We start from the raw sequence: 10,807 nt of genomic DNA, 5'->3' as shown, positions 1-10,807 counted from the left end.
CTGGGGGTGATTCCTCCAAAATTTCCTTTTGTCCTCCACACATTTCAATTGTAAATTGTAATTACAAAAATGTAATGCCTGCAGCACTTGATATTCCCAGGTGGTCTCCCATCCAAGTACTAACCAAGCCCAACATTGCTTAGCTTCTGAGATCAGACGAGATCAGGCTTATTCAAGGTGGTGTGGCCGCAGGCGATTGCATTTCTGCTTTCATGACTTTTATGTTTAGTGAGCTGGGGGTGATTCCTCCAAAATTTCCTTTTGTCCTCCACACATTTCAATTGTAAAATGTAATGCCTGCAGCACTTGATATTCCCAGGTGGTCTCCCATCCAAGTACTAACCAAGCCCAACATTGCTTAGCTTCTGAGATCAGACGAGATCAGGCTTATTCAAGGTGGTGTGGCCGCAGGCGATTGCATTTCTGCTTTCATGACTTTTATGTTTAGTGAGCTGGGGGTGATTCCTCCAAAATTTCCTTTTGTCCTCCACACATTTCAATTGTAAAATGTAATGCCTGCAGCACTTGATATTCCCAGGTGGTCTCCCATCCAAGTACTAACCAAGCCCAACATTGCTTAGCTTCTGAGATCAGACGAGATCAGGCTTATTCAAGGTGGTGTGGCCGCAGGCGATTGCATTTCTGCTTTCATGACTTTTATGTTTAGTGAGCTGGGGGTGATTCCTCCAAAATTTCCTTTTGTCCTCCACACATTTCAATTGTAAAATGTAATTACAAAAATGTAATGCCTGCAGCACTTGATATTCCCAGGTGGTCTCCCATCCAAGTACTAACCAAGCCCAACATTGCTTAGCTTCGGAGATCAGACGAGATCAGGCTTATTCAAGGTGGTGTGGCCGCAGGCGATTGCATTTCTGCTTTCATGACTTTTATGTTTAGTGAGCTGGGGGTGATTCCTCCAAAATTTCCTTTTGTCCTCCACACATTTCAATTGTAAAATGTAATTACAAAAATGTAATGCCTGCAGCACTTGATATTCCCAGGTGGTCTCCCATCCAAGTACTAACCAAGCCCAACATTGCTTAGCTTCTGAGATCAGACGAGATCAGGCTTATTCAAGGTGGTGTGGCCGCAGGCGATTGCATTTCTGCTTTCATGACTTTTATGTTTAGTGAGCTGGGGGTGATTCCTCCAAAATTTCCTTTTGTCCTCCACACATTTCAATTGTAAAATGTAATTACAAAAATGTAATGCCTGCAGCACTTGATATTCCCAGGTGGTCTCCCATCCAAGTACTAACCAAGCCCAACATTGCTTAGCTTCTGAGATCAGACGAGATCAGGCTTATTCAAGGTGGTGTGGCCGCAGGCGATTGCATTTCTGCTTTCATGACTTTTATGTTTAGTGAGCTGGGGGTGATTCCTCCAAAATTTCCTTTTGTCCTCCACACATTTCAATTGTAAAATGTAATGCCTGCAGCACTTGATATTCCCAGGTGGTCTCCCATCCAAGTACTAACCAAGCCCAACATTGCTTAGCTTCTGAGATCAGACGAGATCAGGCTTATTCAAGGTGGTGTGGCCGCAGGCGATTGCATTTCTGCTTTCATGACTTTTATGTTTAGTGAGCTGGGGGTGATTCCTCCAAAATTTCCTTTTGTCCTCCACACATTTCAATTGTAAAATGTAATGCCTGCAGCACTTGATATTCCCAGGTGGTCTCCCATCCAAGTACTAACCAAGCCCAACATTGCTTAGCTTCTGAGATCAGACGAGATCAGGCTTATTCAAGGTGGTGTGGCCGCAGGCGATTGCATTTCTGCTTTCATGACTTTTATGTTTAGTGAGCTGGGGGTGATTCCTCCAAAATTTCCTTTTGTCCTCCACACATTTCAATTGTAAAATGTAATTACAAAAATGTAATGCCTGCAGCACTTGATATTCCCAGGTGGTCTCCCATCCAAGTACTAACCAAGCCCAACATTGCTTAGCTTCTGAGATCAGACGAGATCAGGCTTATTCAAGGTGGTGTGGCCGCAGGCGATTGCATTTCTGCTTTCATGACTTTTATGTTTAGTGAGCTGGGGGTGATTCCTCCAAAATTTCCTTTTGTCCTCCACACATTTCAATTGTAAAATGTAATGCCTGCAGCACTTGATATTCCCAGGTGGTCTCCCATCCAAGTACTAACCAAGCCCAACATTGCTTAGCTTCTGAGATCAGACGAGATCAGGCTTATTCAAGGTGGTGTGGCCGCAGGCGATTGCATTTCTGCTTTCATGACTTTTATGTTTAGTGAGCTGGGGGTGATTCCTCCAAAATTTCCTTTTGTCCTCCACACATTTCAATTGTAAAATGTAATTACAAAAATGTAATGCCTGCAGCACTTGATATTCCCAGGTGGTCTCCCATCCAAGTACTAACCAAGCCCAACATTGCTTAGCTTCTGAGATCAGACGAGATCAGGCTTATTCAAGGTGGTGTGGCCGCAGGCGATTGCATTTCTGCTTTCATGACTTTTATGTTTAGTGAGCTGGGGGTGATTCCTCCAAAATTTCCTTTTGTCCTCCACACATTTCAATTGTAAAATGTAATTACAAAAATGTAATGCCTGCAGCACTTGATATTCCCAGGTGGTCTCCCATCCAAGTACTAACCAAGCCCAACATTGCTTAGCTTCTGAGATCAGACGAGATCAGGCTTATTCAAGGTGGTGTGGCCGCAGGCGATTGCATTTCTGCTTTCATGACTTTTATGTTTAGTGAGCTGGGGGTGATTCCGCCAAAATTTCCTTTTGTCCTCCACACATTTCAATTGTAAAATGTAATTACAAAAATGGAATGCCTGCAGCACTTGATATTCCCACGTGGTCTCCCATCCAAGTACTAACCAAGCCCAACATTGCTTAGCTTCTGAGATCAGACGAGATCAGGCTTATTCAAGGTGGTGTGGCCGCAGGCGATTGCATTTCTGCTTTCATGACTTTTATGTTTAGTGAGCTGGGGGTGATTCCTCCAAAATTTCCTTTTGTCCTCCACACATTTCAATTGTAAAATGTAATTACAAAAATGTAATGCCTGCAGCACTTGATATTCCCAGGTGGTCTCCCATCCAAGTACTAACCAAGCCCAACATTGCTTAGCTTCTGAGATCAGACGAGATCAGGCTTATTCAAGGTGGTGTGGCCGCAGGCGATTGCATTTCTGCTTTCATGACTTTTATGTTTAGTGAGCTGGGGGTGATTCCTCCAAAATTTCCTTTTGTCCTCCACACATTTCAATTGTAAATTGTAATTACAAAAATGTAATGCCTGCAGCACTTGATATTCCCAGGTGGTCTCCCATCCAAGTACTAACCAAGCCCAACATTGCTTAGCTTCTGAGATCAGACGAGATCAGGCTTATTCAAGGTGGTGTGGCCGCAGGCGATTGCATTTCTGCTTTCATGACTTTTATGTTTAGTGAGCTGGGGGTGATTCCTCCAAAATTTCCTTTTGTCCTCCACACATTTCAATTGTAAAATGTAATGCCTGCAGCACTTGATATTCCCAGGTGGTCTCCCATCCAAGTACTAACCAAGCCCAACATTGCTTAGCTTCTGAGATCAGACGAGATCAGGCTTATTCAAGGTGGTGTGGCCGCAGGCGATTGCATTTCTGCTTTCATGACTTTTATGTTTAGTGAGCTGGGGGTGATTCCTCCAAAATTTCCTTTTGTCCTCCACACATTTCAATTGTAAAATGTAATGCCTGCAGCACTTGATATTCCCAGGTAGTCTCCCATCCAAGTACTAACCAAGCCCAACATTGCTTAGCTTCTGAGATCAGACGAGATCAGGCTTATTCAAGGTGGTGTGGCCGCAGGCGATTGCATTTCTGCTTTCATGACTTTTATGTTTAGTGAGCTGGGGGTGATTCCTCCAAAATTTCCTTTTGTCCTCCACACATTTCAATTGTAAAATGTAATTACAAAAATGTAATGCCTGCAGCACTTGATATTCCCAGGTGGTCTCCCATCCAAGTACTAACCAAGCCCAACATTGCTTAGCTTCTGAGATCAGACGAGATCAGGCTTATTCAAGGTGGTGTGGCCGCAGGCGATTGCATTTCTGCTTTCATGACTTTTATGTTTAGTGAGCTGGGGGTGATTCCTCCAAAATTTCCTTTTGTCCTCCACACATTTCAATTGTAAAATGTAATGCCTGCAGCACTTGATATTCCCAGGTGGTCTCCCATCCAAGTACTAACCAAGCCCAACATTGCTTAGCTTCTGAGATCAGACGAGATCAGGCTTATTCAAGGTGGTGTGGCCGCAGGCGATTGCATTTCTGCTTTCATGACTTTTATGTTTAGTGAGCTGGGGGTGATTCCTCCAAAATTTCCTTTTGTCCTCCACACATTTCAATTGTAAAATGTAATGCCTGCAGCACTTGATATTCCCAGGTGGTCTCCCATCCAAGTACTAACCAAGCCCAACATTGCTTAGCTTCTGAGATCAGACGAGATCAGGCTTATTCAAGGTGGTGTGGCCGCAGGCGATTGCATTTCTGCTTTCATGACTTTTATGTTTAGTGAGCTGGGGGTGATTCCTCCAAAATTTCCTTTTGTCCTCCACACATTTCAATTGTAAAATGTAATTACAAAAATGTAATGCCTGCAGCACTTGATATTCCCAGGTGGTCTCCCATCCAAGTACTAACCAAGCCCAACATTGCTTAGCTTCTGAGATCAGACGAGATCAGGCTTATTCAAGGTGGTGTGGCCGCAGGCGATTGCATTTCTGCTTTCATGACTTTTATGTTTAGTGAGCTGGGGGTGATTCCTCCAAAATTTCCTTTTGTCCTCCACACATTTCAATTGTAAAGTGTAATTACAAAAATGTAATGCCTGCAGCACTTGATATTCCCAGGTGGTCTCCCATCCAAGTACTAACCAAGCCCAACATTGCTTAGCTTCTGAGATCAGACGAGATCAGGCTTATTCAAGGTGGTGTGGCCGCAGGCGATTGCATTTCTGCTTTCATGACTTTTATGTTTAGTGAGCTGGGGGTGATTCCTCCAAAATTTCCTTTTGTCCTCCACACATTTCAATTGTAAAATGTAATTACAAAAATGTAATGCCTGCAGCACTTGATATTCCCAGGTGGTCTCCCATCCAAGTACTAACCAAGCCCAACATTGCTTAGCTTCTGAGATCAGACGAGCTCAGGCTTATTCAAGGTGGTGTGGCCGCAGGCGATTGCATTTCTGCTTTCATGACTTTTATGTTTAGTGAGCTGGGGGTGATTCCTCCAAAATTTCCTTTTGTCCTCCACACATTTCAATTGTAAAATGTAATTACAAAAATGTAATGCCTGCAGCACTTGATATTCCCAGGTGGTCTCCCATCCAAGTACTAACCATGCCCAACATTGCTTAGCTTCTGAGATCAGACGAGATCAGGCTTATTCAAGGTGGTGTGGCCGCAGGCGATTGCATTTCTGCTTTCATGACTTTTATGTTTAGTGAGCTGGGGGTGATTCCTCCAAAATTTCCTTTTGTCCTCCACACATTTCAATTGTAAAATGTAATTACAAAAATGTAATGCCTGCAGCACTTGATATTCCCAGGTGGTCTCCCATCCAAGTACTAACCAAGCCCAACATTGCTTAGCTTCTGAGATCAGACGAGATCAGGCTTATTCAAGGTGGTGTGGCCGCAGGCGATTGTATTTCTGCTTTCATGACTTTTATGTTTAGTGAGCTGGGGGTGATTCCTCCAAAATTTCCTTTTGTCCTCCACACATTTCAATTGTAAAATGTAATGCCTGCAGCACTTGATTTTCCCAGGTGGTCTCCCATCCAAGTACTAACCAAGCCCAACATTGCTTAGCTTCTGAGATCAGACGAGATCAGGCTTATTCAAGGTGGTGTGGCCGCAGGCGATTGCATTTCTGCTTTCATGACTTTTATGTTTAGTGAGCTGGGGGTGATTCCTCCAAAATTTCCTTTTGTCCTCCACACATTTCAATTGTAAAATGTAATGCCTGCAGCACTTGATATTCCCAGGTGGTCTCCCATCCAAGTACTAACCAAGCCCAACATTGCTTAGCTTCTGAGATCAGACGAGATCAGGCTTATTCAAGGTGGTGTGGCCGCAGGCGATTGCATTTCTGCTTTCATGACTTTTATGTTTAGTGAGCTGGGGGTGATTCCTCCAAAATTTCCTTTTGTCCTCCACACATTTCAATTGTAAAATGTAATTACAAAAATGTAATGCCTGCAGCACTTGATATTCCCAGGTGGTCTCCCATCCAAGTACTAACCAAGCCCAACATTGCTTAGCTTCTGAGATCAGACGAGATCAGGCTTATTCAAGGTGGTGTGGCCGCAGGCGATTGCATTTCTGCTTTCATGACTTTTATGTTTAGTGAGCTGGGGGTGATTCCTCCAAAATTTCCTTTTGTCCTCCACACATTTCAATTGTAAAATGTAATTACAAAAATGTAATGCCTGCAGCACTTGATATTCCCAGGTGGTCTCCCATCCAAGTACTAACCAAGCCCAACATTGCTTAGCTTCTGAGATCAGACGAGCTCAGGCTTATTCAAGGTGGTGTGGCCGCAGGCGATTGCATTTCTGCTTTCATGACTTTTATGTTTAGTGAGCTGGGGGTGATTCCTCCAAAATTTCCTTTTGTCCTCCACACATTTCAATTGTAAAATGTAATTACAAAAATGTAATGCCTGCAGCACTTGATATTCCCAGGTGGTCTCCCATCCAAGTACTAACCAAGCCCAACATTGCTTAGCTTCTGAGATCAGACGAGATCAGGCTTATTCAAGGTGGTGTGGCCGCAGGCGATTGCATTTCTGCTTTCATGACTTTTATGTTTAGTGAGCTGGGGGTGATTCCTCCAAAATTTCCTTTTGTCCTCCACACATTTCAATTGTAAAATGTAATGCCTGCAGCACTTGATATTCCCAGGTGGTCTCCCATCCAAGTACTAACCAAGCCCAACATTGCTTAGCTTCTGAGATCAGACGAGATCAGGCTTATTCAAGGTGGTGTGGCCGCAGGCGATTGCATTTCTGCTTTCATGACTTTTATGTTTAGTGAGCTGGGGGTGATTCCTCCAAAATTTCCTTTTGTCCTCCACACATTTCAATTGTAAAATGTAATTACAAAAATGTAATGCCTGCAGCACTTGATATTCCCAGGTGGTCTCCCATCCAAGTACTAACCAAGCCCAACATTGCTTAGCTTCTGAGATCAGACGAGATCAGGCTTATTCAAGGTGGTGTGGCCGCAGGCGATTGCATTTCTGCTTTCATGACTTTTATGTTTAGTGAGCTGGGGGTGATTCCTCCAAAATTTCCTTTTGTCCTCCACACATTTCAATTGTAAAATGTAATTACAAAAATGTAATGCCTGCAGCACTTGATATTCCCAGGTGGTCTCCCATCCAAGTACTAACCAAACCCAACATTGCTTAGCTTCTGAGATCAGACGAGATCAGGCTTATTCAAGGTGGTGTGGCCGCAGGCGATTGCATTTCTGCTTTCATGACTTTTATGTTTAGTGAGCTGGGGGTGATTCCTCCAAAATTTCCTTTTGTCCTCCACACATTTCAATTGTAAAATGTAATGCCTGCAGCACTTGATATTCCCAGGTGGTCTCCCATCCAAGTACTAACCAAGCCCAACATTGCTTAGCTTCTGAGATCAGACGAGATCAGGCTTATTCAAGGTGGTGTGGCCGCAGGCGATTGCATTTCTGCTTTCATGACTTTTATGTTTAGTGAGCTGGGGGTGATTCCTCAAAAATTTCCTTTTGTCCTCCACACATTTCAATTGTAAAATGTAATGCCTGCAGCACTTGATATTCCCAGGTGGTCTCCCATCCAAGTACTAACCAAGCCCAACATTGCTTAGCTTCTGAGATCAGACGAGATCAGGCTTATTCAAGGTGGTGTGGCCGCAGGCGATTGCATTTCTGCTTTCATGACTTTTATGTTTAGTGAGCTGGGGGTGATTCCTCCAAAATTTCCTTTTGTCCTCCACACATTTCAATTGTAAAATGTAATGCCTGCAGCACTTGATATTCCCAGGTGGTCTCCCATCCAAGTACTAACCAAGCCCAACATTGCTTAGCTTCTGAGATCAGACGAGATCAGGCTTATTCAAGGTGGTGTGGCCGCAGGCGATTGCTGTTCTGCTTTCATGACTTTTATGTTTAGTGAGCTGGGGGTGATTCCTCCAAAATTTCCTTTTGTCCTCCACACATTTCAATTGTAAAATGTAATTACAAAAATGTAATGCCTGCAGCACTTGATATTCCCAGGTGGTCTCCCATCCAAGTACTAACCAAGCCCAACATTGCTTAGCTTCTGAGATCAGACGAGATCAGGCTTATTCAAGGTGGTGTGGCCGCAGGCGATTGCATTTCTGCTTTCATGACTTTTATGTTTAGTGAGCTGGGGGTGATTCCTCCAAAATTTCCTTTTGTCCTCCACACATTTCAATTGTAAAATGTAATTACAAAAATGTAATGCCTGCAGCACTTGATATTCCCAGGTGGTCTCCCATCCAAGTACTAACCAAGCCCAACATTGCTTAGCTTCTGAGATCAGACGAGATCAGACGAGATCAGGCTTATTCAAGGTGGTGTGGCCGCAGGCGATTGCATTTCTGCTTTCATGACTTATGTTTAGTGAGCTGGGGGTGATTCCTCCAAAATTTCCTTTTGTCCCACACATTTCAATTCTAAAATGTAATTACAAAAATGTAATGCCTGCAGCACTTGATATTCCCAGGTGGTCTCCCATCCAAGTCCTAACCAAGCCCAACATTGCTTAGCTTCTGAGATCAGACGAGATCAGGCTTATTCAAGGTGGTGTGGCCGCAGGCGATTGCATTTCTGCTTTCATGACTTTTATGTTTAGTGAGCTGGGGGTGATTCCTCCAAAATTTCCTTTTGTCCTCCACACATTTCAATTGTAAAATGTAATTACAAAAATGTAATGCCTGCAGCACTTGATATTCCCAGGTGGTCTCCCATCCAAGTACTAACCAAGCCCAACATTGCTGAGCTTCTGAGATCAGACGAGATCAGGCTTATTCAAGGTGGTGTGGCCGCAGGCGATTGCTGTTCTGCTTTCATGACTTTTATGTTTAGTGAGCTGGGGGTGATTCCTCCAAAATTTCCTTTTGTCCTCCACACATTTCAATTGTAAAATGTAATTACTAAAATGTAATGCCTGCAGCACTTGATATTCCCAGGTGGTCTCCCATCCAAGTACTAACCAAGCCCAACATTGCTTAGCTTCTGAGATCAGACGAGATCAGGCTTATTCAAGGTGGTGTGGCCGCAGGCGATTGCATTTCTGCTTTCATGACTTTTATGTTTAGTGAGCTGGGGGTGATTCCTCCAAAATTTCCTTTTGTCCTCCACACATTTCAATTGTAAAATGTAATTACAAAAATGTAATGCCTGCAGCACTTGATATTCCCAGGTGGTCTCCCATCCAAGTACTAACCAAGCCCAACATTGCTTAGCTTCAGAGATCAGACGAGATCAGGCTTATTCAAGGTGGTGTGGCCGCAGGCGATTGCATTTCTGCTTTCATGACTTTTATGTTTAGTGAGCTGGGGGTGATTCCTCCAAAATTTCCTTTTGTCCTCCACACATTTCAATTGTAAAATATAATGCCTGCAGCACTTGATATTCCCAGGTGGTCTCCCATCCAAGTACTAACCAAGCCCAACATTGCTTAGCTTCTGAGATCAGACGAGATCAGGCTTATTCAAGGTGGTGTGGCCGCAGGCGATTGCTGTTCTGCTTTCATGACTTTTATGTTTAGTGAGCTGGGGGTGATTCCTCCAAAATTTCCTTTTGTCCTCCACACATTTCAATTGTAAAATGTAATTACAAAAATGTAATGCCTGCAGCACTTGATATTCCCAGGTGGTCTCCCATCCAAGTACTAACCAAGCCCAACATTGCTTAGCTTCTGAGATCAGACGAGATCAGGCTTATTCAAGGTGGTGTGGCCGCAGGCGATTGCATTTCTGCTTTCATGACTTTTATGTTTAGTGAGCTGGGGGTGATTCCTCCAAAATTTCCTTTTGTCCTCCACACATTTCAATTGTAAAATGTAATTACAAAAATGTAATGCCTGCAGCACTTGATATTCCCACGTGGTCTCCCATCCAAGTACTAACCAAGCCCAACATTGCTTAGCTTCTGAGATCAGACGAGATCAGGCTTATTCAAGGTGGTGTGGCCGCAGGTGATTGCATTTCTGCTTTCATGACTTTTATGTTTAGTGAGCTGGGGGTGATTCCTCCAAAATTTCCTTTTGTCCTCCACACATTTCAATTCTAAAATGTAATTACAAAAATGTAATGCCTGCAGCACTTGATATTCCCAGGTGGTCTCCCATCCAAGTCCTAACCAAGCCCAACATTGCTTAGCTTCTGAGATCAGACGAGATCAGGCTTATTCAAGGTGGTGTGGCCGCAGGCGATTGCATTTCTGCTTTCATGACTTTTATGTTTAGTGAGCTGGGGGTGATTCCTCCAAAATTTCCTTTTGTCCTCCACACATTTCAATTGTAAAATGTAATTACAAAAATGTAATGCCTGCAGCACTTGATATTCCCAGGTGGTCTCCCATCCAAGTACTAACCAAGCCCAACATTGCTTAGCTTCTGAGATCAGACGAGATCAGGCTTATTCAAGGTGGTGTGGCCGCAGGCGATTGCTGTTCTGCTTTCATGACTTTTATGTTTAGTGAGCTGGGGGTGATTCCTCCAAAATTTCCTTTTGTCCTCCACACATTTCAATTGTAAAATGTAATTACTAAAATGTA

At 43.5% G+C, this 10,807-nt stretch overlaps 46 non-coding genes and 1 pseudogene across 46 annotated transcripts; all 47 read right to left on the bottom strand.

The window, feature by feature from the left end:
* Positions 1–75: 75 nt before the first annotated feature.
* Positions 76–194, bottom strand: LOC131732624 (5S ribosomal RNA). The gene has a single exon (XR_009325643.1). It is a non-coding gene; the product is annotated as a 5S ribosomal RNA (ribosomal RNA).
* A 100-nt stretch (positions 195–294) lies between these two features.
* LOC131732623 (5S ribosomal RNA) lies at positions 295–413 on the bottom strand. Its single transcript, XR_009325642.1, has one exon. It is a non-coding gene; the product is annotated as a 5S ribosomal RNA (ribosomal RNA).
* A 100-nt stretch (positions 414–513) lies between these two features.
* On the bottom strand, positions 514–632 carry LOC131732622 (5S ribosomal RNA). The gene has a single exon (XR_009325641.1). It is a non-coding gene; the product is annotated as a 5S ribosomal RNA (ribosomal RNA).
* A 114-nt stretch (positions 633–746) lies between these two features.
* On the bottom strand, positions 747–865 carry LOC131732761 (5S ribosomal RNA). The gene has a single exon (XR_009325781.1). It is a non-coding gene; the product is annotated as a 5S ribosomal RNA (ribosomal RNA).
* Positions 866–979: 114 nt separating this feature from the next.
* On the bottom strand, positions 980–1,098 carry LOC131732620 (5S ribosomal RNA). The gene has a single exon (XR_009325639.1). It is a non-coding gene; the product is annotated as a 5S ribosomal RNA (ribosomal RNA).
* Positions 1,099–1,212: 114 nt separating this feature from the next.
* On the bottom strand, positions 1,213–1,331 carry LOC131732619 (5S ribosomal RNA). Its single transcript, XR_009325638.1, has one exon. It is a non-coding gene; the product is annotated as a 5S ribosomal RNA (ribosomal RNA).
* A 100-nt stretch (positions 1,332–1,431) lies between these two features.
* LOC131732618 (5S ribosomal RNA) lies at positions 1,432–1,550 on the bottom strand. The gene has a single exon (XR_009325637.1). It is a non-coding gene; the product is annotated as a 5S ribosomal RNA (ribosomal RNA).
* Positions 1,551–1,650: 100 nt separating this feature from the next.
* LOC131732617 (5S ribosomal RNA) lies at positions 1,651–1,769 on the bottom strand. The gene has a single exon (XR_009325636.1). It is a non-coding gene; the product is annotated as a 5S ribosomal RNA (ribosomal RNA).
* Positions 1,770–1,883: 114 nt separating this feature from the next.
* LOC131732615 (5S ribosomal RNA) lies at positions 1,884–2,002 on the bottom strand. The gene has a single exon (XR_009325635.1). It is a non-coding gene; the product is annotated as a 5S ribosomal RNA (ribosomal RNA).
* Positions 2,003–2,102: 100 nt separating this feature from the next.
* LOC131732614 (5S ribosomal RNA) lies at positions 2,103–2,221 on the bottom strand. The gene has a single exon (XR_009325634.1). It is a non-coding gene; the product is annotated as a 5S ribosomal RNA (ribosomal RNA).
* A 114-nt stretch (positions 2,222–2,335) lies between these two features.
* Positions 2,336–2,454, bottom strand: LOC131732613 (5S ribosomal RNA). Its single transcript, XR_009325633.1, has one exon. It is a non-coding gene; the product is annotated as a 5S ribosomal RNA (ribosomal RNA).
* Positions 2,455–2,568: 114 nt separating this feature from the next.
* On the bottom strand, positions 2,569–2,687 carry LOC131732612 (5S ribosomal RNA). The gene has a single exon (XR_009325632.1). It is a non-coding gene; the product is annotated as a 5S ribosomal RNA (ribosomal RNA).
* Positions 2,688–2,801: 114 nt separating this feature from the next.
* On the bottom strand, positions 2,802–2,920 carry LOC131732717 (5S ribosomal RNA). Its single transcript, XR_009325736.1, has one exon. It is a non-coding gene; the product is annotated as a 5S ribosomal RNA (ribosomal RNA).
* A 114-nt stretch (positions 2,921–3,034) lies between these two features.
* LOC131732611 (5S ribosomal RNA) lies at positions 3,035–3,153 on the bottom strand. The gene has a single exon (XR_009325631.1). It is a non-coding gene; the product is annotated as a 5S ribosomal RNA (ribosomal RNA).
* Positions 3,154–3,267: 114 nt separating this feature from the next.
* On the bottom strand, positions 3,268–3,386 carry LOC131732610 (5S ribosomal RNA). Its single transcript, XR_009325630.1, has one exon. It is a non-coding gene; the product is annotated as a 5S ribosomal RNA (ribosomal RNA).
* A 100-nt stretch (positions 3,387–3,486) lies between these two features.
* Positions 3,487–3,605, bottom strand: LOC131732608 (5S ribosomal RNA). Its single transcript, XR_009325628.1, has one exon. It is a non-coding gene; the product is annotated as a 5S ribosomal RNA (ribosomal RNA).
* A 100-nt stretch (positions 3,606–3,705) lies between these two features.
* LOC131732741 (5S ribosomal RNA) lies at positions 3,706–3,824 on the bottom strand. Its single transcript, XR_009325761.1, has one exon. It is a non-coding gene; the product is annotated as a 5S ribosomal RNA (ribosomal RNA).
* A 114-nt stretch (positions 3,825–3,938) lies between these two features.
* LOC131732607 (5S ribosomal RNA) lies at positions 3,939–4,057 on the bottom strand. Its single transcript, XR_009325627.1, has one exon. It is a non-coding gene; the product is annotated as a 5S ribosomal RNA (ribosomal RNA).
* Positions 4,058–4,157: 100 nt separating this feature from the next.
* On the bottom strand, positions 4,158–4,276 carry LOC131732606 (5S ribosomal RNA). Its single transcript, XR_009325626.1, has one exon. It is a non-coding gene; the product is annotated as a 5S ribosomal RNA (ribosomal RNA).
* Positions 4,277–4,376: 100 nt separating this feature from the next.
* Positions 4,377–4,495, bottom strand: LOC131732605 (5S ribosomal RNA). Its single transcript, XR_009325625.1, has one exon. It is a non-coding gene; the product is annotated as a 5S ribosomal RNA (ribosomal RNA).
* Positions 4,496–4,609: 114 nt separating this feature from the next.
* LOC131732604 (5S ribosomal RNA) lies at positions 4,610–4,728 on the bottom strand. The gene has a single exon (XR_009325624.1). It is a non-coding gene; the product is annotated as a 5S ribosomal RNA (ribosomal RNA).
* A 114-nt stretch (positions 4,729–4,842) lies between these two features.
* On the bottom strand, positions 4,843–4,961 carry LOC131732603 (5S ribosomal RNA). The gene has a single exon (XR_009325623.1). It is a non-coding gene; the product is annotated as a 5S ribosomal RNA (ribosomal RNA).
* Positions 4,962–5,075: 114 nt separating this feature from the next.
* LOC131732774 (5S ribosomal RNA) lies at positions 5,076–5,194 on the bottom strand. Its single transcript, XR_009325793.1, has one exon. It is a non-coding gene; the product is annotated as a 5S ribosomal RNA (ribosomal RNA).
* A 114-nt stretch (positions 5,195–5,308) lies between these two features.
* LOC131732753 (5S ribosomal RNA) lies at positions 5,309–5,427 on the bottom strand. The gene has a single exon (XR_009325773.1). It is a non-coding gene; the product is annotated as a 5S ribosomal RNA (ribosomal RNA).
* A 114-nt stretch (positions 5,428–5,541) lies between these two features.
* On the bottom strand, positions 5,542–5,660 carry LOC131732602 (5S ribosomal RNA). The gene has a single exon (XR_009325622.1). It is a non-coding gene; the product is annotated as a 5S ribosomal RNA (ribosomal RNA).
* Positions 5,661–5,760: 100 nt separating this feature from the next.
* On the bottom strand, positions 5,761–5,879 carry LOC131732715 (5S ribosomal RNA). Its single transcript, XR_009325734.1, has one exon. It is a non-coding gene; the product is annotated as a 5S ribosomal RNA (ribosomal RNA).
* Positions 5,880–5,979: 100 nt separating this feature from the next.
* Positions 5,980–6,098, bottom strand: LOC131732601 (5S ribosomal RNA). Its single transcript, XR_009325621.1, has one exon. It is a non-coding gene; the product is annotated as a 5S ribosomal RNA (ribosomal RNA).
* A 114-nt stretch (positions 6,099–6,212) lies between these two features.
* On the bottom strand, positions 6,213–6,331 carry LOC131732600 (5S ribosomal RNA). The gene has a single exon (XR_009325620.1). It is a non-coding gene; the product is annotated as a 5S ribosomal RNA (ribosomal RNA).
* A 114-nt stretch (positions 6,332–6,445) lies between these two features.
* On the bottom strand, positions 6,446–6,564 carry LOC131732773 (5S ribosomal RNA). The gene has a single exon (XR_009325792.1). It is a non-coding gene; the product is annotated as a 5S ribosomal RNA (ribosomal RNA).
* A 114-nt stretch (positions 6,565–6,678) lies between these two features.
* On the bottom strand, positions 6,679–6,797 carry LOC131732599 (5S ribosomal RNA). The gene has a single exon (XR_009325619.1). It is a non-coding gene; the product is annotated as a 5S ribosomal RNA (ribosomal RNA).
* Positions 6,798–6,897: 100 nt separating this feature from the next.
* Positions 6,898–7,016, bottom strand: LOC131732597 (5S ribosomal RNA). The gene has a single exon (XR_009325617.1). It is a non-coding gene; the product is annotated as a 5S ribosomal RNA (ribosomal RNA).
* A 114-nt stretch (positions 7,017–7,130) lies between these two features.
* LOC131732596 (5S ribosomal RNA) lies at positions 7,131–7,249 on the bottom strand. The gene has a single exon (XR_009325616.1). It is a non-coding gene; the product is annotated as a 5S ribosomal RNA (ribosomal RNA).
* A 114-nt stretch (positions 7,250–7,363) lies between these two features.
* On the bottom strand, positions 7,364–7,482 carry LOC131732747 (5S ribosomal RNA). Its single transcript, XR_009325767.1, has one exon. It is a non-coding gene; the product is annotated as a 5S ribosomal RNA (ribosomal RNA).
* A 100-nt stretch (positions 7,483–7,582) lies between these two features.
* LOC131732595 (5S ribosomal RNA) lies at positions 7,583–7,701 on the bottom strand. The gene has a single exon (XR_009325615.1). It is a non-coding gene; the product is annotated as a 5S ribosomal RNA (ribosomal RNA).
* Positions 7,702–7,801: 100 nt separating this feature from the next.
* LOC131732594 (5S ribosomal RNA) lies at positions 7,802–7,920 on the bottom strand. The gene has a single exon (XR_009325614.1). It is a non-coding gene; the product is annotated as a 5S ribosomal RNA (ribosomal RNA).
* Positions 7,921–8,020: 100 nt separating this feature from the next.
* Positions 8,021–8,139, bottom strand: LOC131732593 (5S ribosomal RNA). The gene has a single exon (XR_009325613.1). It is a non-coding gene; the product is annotated as a 5S ribosomal RNA (ribosomal RNA).
* A 114-nt stretch (positions 8,140–8,253) lies between these two features.
* LOC131732592 (5S ribosomal RNA) lies at positions 8,254–8,372 on the bottom strand. The gene has a single exon (XR_009325612.1). It is a non-coding gene; the product is annotated as a 5S ribosomal RNA (ribosomal RNA).
* Positions 8,373–8,486: 114 nt separating this feature from the next.
* LOC131732791 (5S ribosomal RNA) lies at positions 8,487–8,615 on the bottom strand (annotated as a pseudogene).
* Positions 8,616–8,725: 110 nt separating this feature from the next.
* Positions 8,726–8,844, bottom strand: LOC131732786 (5S ribosomal RNA). Its single transcript, XR_009325805.1, has one exon. It is a non-coding gene; the product is annotated as a 5S ribosomal RNA (ribosomal RNA).
* Positions 8,845–8,958: 114 nt separating this feature from the next.
* LOC131732777 (5S ribosomal RNA) lies at positions 8,959–9,077 on the bottom strand. The gene has a single exon (XR_009325796.1). It is a non-coding gene; the product is annotated as a 5S ribosomal RNA (ribosomal RNA).
* Positions 9,078–9,191: 114 nt separating this feature from the next.
* Positions 9,192–9,310, bottom strand: LOC131732591 (5S ribosomal RNA). The gene has a single exon (XR_009325611.1). It is a non-coding gene; the product is annotated as a 5S ribosomal RNA (ribosomal RNA).
* Positions 9,311–9,424: 114 nt separating this feature from the next.
* LOC131732745 (5S ribosomal RNA) lies at positions 9,425–9,543 on the bottom strand. The gene has a single exon (XR_009325765.1). It is a non-coding gene; the product is annotated as a 5S ribosomal RNA (ribosomal RNA).
* Positions 9,544–9,643: 100 nt separating this feature from the next.
* LOC131732590 (5S ribosomal RNA) lies at positions 9,644–9,762 on the bottom strand. The gene has a single exon (XR_009325610.1). It is a non-coding gene; the product is annotated as a 5S ribosomal RNA (ribosomal RNA).
* Positions 9,763–9,876: 114 nt separating this feature from the next.
* LOC131732589 (5S ribosomal RNA) lies at positions 9,877–9,995 on the bottom strand. Its single transcript, XR_009325609.1, has one exon. It is a non-coding gene; the product is annotated as a 5S ribosomal RNA (ribosomal RNA).
* A 114-nt stretch (positions 9,996–10,109) lies between these two features.
* LOC131732752 (5S ribosomal RNA) lies at positions 10,110–10,228 on the bottom strand. The gene has a single exon (XR_009325772.1). It is a non-coding gene; the product is annotated as a 5S ribosomal RNA (ribosomal RNA).
* A 114-nt stretch (positions 10,229–10,342) lies between these two features.
* Positions 10,343–10,461, bottom strand: LOC131732785 (5S ribosomal RNA). The gene has a single exon (XR_009325804.1). It is a non-coding gene; the product is annotated as a 5S ribosomal RNA (ribosomal RNA).
* Positions 10,462–10,575: 114 nt separating this feature from the next.
* LOC131732588 (5S ribosomal RNA) lies at positions 10,576–10,694 on the bottom strand. The gene has a single exon (XR_009325608.1). It is a non-coding gene; the product is annotated as a 5S ribosomal RNA (ribosomal RNA).
* Between the last annotated feature and the right edge of the window lie 113 nt (positions 10,695–10,807).

The sequence above is a fragment of the Acipenser ruthenus genome, unplaced genomic scaffold, assembly GCF_902713425.1.
Source record: "Acipenser ruthenus unplaced genomic scaffold, fAciRut3.2 maternal haplotype, whole genome shotgun sequence".
NCBI lineage: Eukaryota > Metazoa > Chordata > Actinopteri > Acipenseriformes > Acipenseridae > Acipenser > Acipenser ruthenus.
The sequence above is the reverse complement of the archived record's forward strand: the minus strand, read 5'-3'. Positions and strand labels throughout refer to the sequence as shown.